The sequence below is a fragment of the Molossus molossus genome, unplaced genomic scaffold (assembly GCF_014108415.1).
Source record: "Molossus molossus isolate mMolMol1 unplaced genomic scaffold, mMolMol1.p scaffold_m16_p_4, whole genome shotgun sequence".
Taxonomy (NCBI): Eukaryota; Metazoa; Chordata; class Mammalia; order Chiroptera; family Molossidae; genus Molossus; species Molossus molossus.
The window spans coordinates 78,354,981-78,359,025 of NW_023425377.1; positions in this window are offsets into that span (position 1 = coordinate 78,354,981).

Below are 4,045 nucleotides of genomic sequence, written 5' to 3' on the forward strand. Positions count from 1 at the left end.
ATAAAAAGTGTGGGGTTCGACCCTGGCCAATATGCTCAGTGGTTAGAGCATTAGCCCATGCACCAAAAGGTCTTGGATTCGATGCCCGGTCAAGGACATGTACCTGGGTTGCAGGTCTGAGATCCCTGGCCCTGGTCAGGACATATGTGGAAGGCAGCCAATCACTGTGCCTCTTTCACATCAATCTCTCTCTCCCTTTCTCTCTCTCTCTCTCCCTCTCTCTCTCTCTCCCTCCCTCCCTCTCTCTCTCTCTCTCTCCCTCCCACTCTCTAAAAATCAGTGGAAAAAAATATCCATGGGTAAGGATCAACAACAAAAAGTATGGGGTTCCAATTCCAGCTTCATTTCCTGGCTGAATAGCAAAGCCGTTTCTCTCCAGGCCTCAGTTTCCACACCTGAAAATGGGATAACAGTAGCTTTGTTCAAGGATTCTGGGGCTGCATATCGTAGATGCTCCATAAATGTTAGCTCAACATGCGGCATTTTCTGGGCAAGAGGCTTACGGGTACTGTGTAGTCTCTGGAAAGGTCCCCATCCACTCTGGGCACCAGTTACACGGAAATCCTTCAGGAACTCCAGGAGAGTATTTGAACTTGGGAAAGGGTCCAAGAGAAAACCCCCGTCTCCCCTGCGAAGATGCAAGGGTAAAGGGCAGGGGCACTAACGGGTAAGGACCCAGAGGCACACGCAAACCTACCCCCCATTCCCCCTCCACACACACACACACACATACACCGCGGACTCCAGGCGGTTAGCTCTGTGGAGGGACCAGCTGGGCGGATTTAGCCGGCGCATCTGCCACCCGAGCAGCTGCAGTTCTGGGGGGGCTGGAGGGGGATTTGGGACGAGGGAAAAATCTGTCCGAGGAGAATCGTGTCTGCGCCGCCCAGCTGCCAGCTCAGGCTGGGAAGACACCCCAAATCCACCAGGACCCGGGACCCTCCCCTACGGCGGCCGCCCCCACGTGCCTTTGGGGAAGGGGGCATCCGGGAGGCCCTGACGTCACAGGAGGCCTCAGCCAATCGGAGCTGCCTTTTCTGAGCCCCAAGGGGATTCCCGGGCCACAGAGGGACTTGGGGCGCGACCCAGCAATGAAGACCCTCAACCTGGGATTGAAAGAGGGCCAGCACCTGGTCGGGGAAACCGAGGCTGGGACCTGCCCGAGAGGAGGCGGACCCGGTGTGCCGCTGCCCACGGGCCAGGCTCCAGCAGGGCCCAGAGAGGGGCAGGGATAGGCGGGAGTCACACAGCGGGGCAGCGAGGCGGGGAGCACGGATGGGTGGCGCGCAGGCAGCGGGGCAGGGTTTTCCTTCCCCGCTGGCGCCAGGCACCAGGGACGGGCTCTGCCTCGGCTCATCTTGGGGCCCCAAGGCCTTCTGATCCCCTCCAGGTCTCTCCCGGCCCCCTCCGACCCCGGGCCGCAGCAGGGCTGCGCTGGGCTGAAGGTGTCAGTGGCCGCGGACGCCCGCAAAACCTGCACTGGAGTCCTCCCGGGTCGGAACAGGACGGAAGTGCAGTGCTGCCCAACCGGCAGCTCAGGTGGGGAAACTGAGGCCCAGAGGGGCGGAGCTTTGCTTAAAGTCACACAATTAGTACGGTGCTGCTGGCTCTGGTGACCTCGGGTGAGGCCCTGCCCCTCCCCGGGCCTCCTTGGCTCGCCCGGAGGGGGAGTTGTGAACTTCCTGCCACTGTCCTCCAGGTCAGGGCTCAGACAATCAGGAGCCCAGGGCGGGGGAATGAGCAGCCGGGCCTGACCTTGCCTTGGTCCAAGGCATGAAAGACCCATTCATGGCGGCTGAAGACTGAGTGGCAGCTGAGCTGGCCCTCGGGGGTGGGGCATCCTTCAGGGCCTTTTTCCAAGCAGGTCCCTCTGCCTAGTATTCCCTTCCCACCCCATACCCCATATGCTTTGCCAAATCCATCTATTGTCCTTCTATGCTTCCCCAAATCACCTTCTCATGGTCCTCGTGGCCCCACCCAGCCACAGTGCTTTCGTCCATCTCAGCCTTGGTTCCTCCATCTCCCCTGCCAGATTGAAGGCAGGCAGCTGTTCTGTCTTGTTGACTGCTCAGCCCAGGGCCTGCTACGCAGTAGGTGCTAAATAAAAATTTGTTGAAGGAATAGGCTGCAGGAGAGGGAGGGCATGTGTGTGTGGGGTGCACAGCACAGGTAATGGTGTGGAGGTGGGAAGGGGAGCAGAGCCTGGCTGCCACCTGGAGATGCTGTGTCTTAGCCCCCTCCTTTGGTGACAGGCCTATCTCCCCAGATGGGCAGGACACAGGGGTGGGGCTGGATGCTGGCAGGTGCAGGCCGATTTGCCTGGGACCTTGGCTCTGCCGGAAAGGAAAGCGGGTCAGGACAGAACCACTGGCAAGAAGGCTGAGGTTTGTGGTCACCAGGATGGCCTCTGGGCAAATGCCTAAGCCCAGGAAGAACTGGGTTGTTCAGGATCCCGTGTGTCCCAGGGGGCAGGGTTCAAGTTTTGATGCCATACAGGGAAACCAGACAGCCTGTGTGAACCCCAGGACTGTTGGGGTCCATGGATGGCATCACATGGGTAAGGCCCACATAAAGGGTGCTTTATAACCCGAAGCAAGAGGACAATGCTCTCTTCCCATCTGCCTGTGCCCTTGGGCAAGCTCCTTGGCCTCTGTGCTTCGGTTTCCCATCTATGGGAGCCTCATGGGGCTGCCCTGAGGAGTGAATGAGGTGACTTATGCATCAAGGCTCAGAAGTGGCCCCAGCATACAGTAGGTGTGCAAGATATGTCTCTAGATAAATACATAATACTAAAATGTTTATTGAGCCCTGGCCGGTTTGGCTCAGCAGTAAAGAGTGTTGGCCTGCGGTCCAGAGAGACCCAGGTTTGGTTCCTGCTAAGGGCACGTACTTCGGTTGCAGTTTGTCCCCGGCCCTGGTTGGGTCGTGCAGGTGGCAACCACTCGATGTGTCCCTTTCACATCGATGTTCCTCTCTCTCTCTCTTCCTCCCACTCTACCTGAACAAAAAATGGAAAAATGTCCTTGAGTGAGGATAAAAAATAATAATAATAAATAAATAAATAAAATAAAATGTTTATTGAGTGCCTGCTGTAAACTGGAGATGCTGGAGGGACAAATGGGGGAGACATACATGGTCACACCCACATAGGGAGGTACTTTAGACAGACAGGGACACTGAGGCCCTGAGAGGGGCTCCCACTGTCCTAGGGTCATAGAGGGTCGGGGAGGTCTGGACTCAGAAAACCAGTTTATACTGAAGTCCCAAAGGCAGGAGGCAGGAATGCTCCTCATGGGTCCAGGGGGAGCTGCAACCCTCTAGGAACCCCTTTCTGTGCCAGGCCCCACAGGACGCTGTGACAGAGGACAGCCTATGTATCATGATCACTGCAGCCAGCTGGCTCGGGTTCAAATCCCACTTTCTTACTAGGTGACTCGTTTTCCTCACATGTCTGCTGAGTGTTAAACTTAATGCTTGTATATTGAATAAATGACTTCTTATGAAGGAGGCCATGTGGACCACAGGGGTTTCTGACACCAACCCCGTCATCCACGGTTGTGATTGGGGATGGATCCTGGGAATGTGAATCTATCTGGCCAGAGTGAACCCGAACAGGAAGTCGGGGGGTAGAGGGGGTGCGCAATTAAGCGTCCCACCCGGACAAAATCAGGGAGCCTTCTCTTGGGTCTCTCTCCCACCCCCGCCCCTGTCCCCAGCGCCTCGGGCCGCCCACCCGGCTCCGCCCTCCGTTCCGCGCAGCCTTGGATCCGGGCCGCATTTTGCGCGGCTCCGGCCCGGTTTTGGGGGGGGAGAGGTGGCCGGCGGGGGGCGGGGGGCGGAGGTGGCTAGCCGCGAGTCGCAGCGGCCGCCGCGGCTGGCGGAGAAAATGCGGCCGCGGCGCGCCCCTGGTCCGGCCACCGCGCAGCGCCCCCCCGGGAGCCGAAGCCAGCGCGCGGGGAGCCGGGGCTGAGCCCCCTCCCCCAGCGCAGCGCCGCGGCTCGGGGGCGGGGGAGCGCGCGCCCCCAGCCCCCTCCCCACCCGGGAT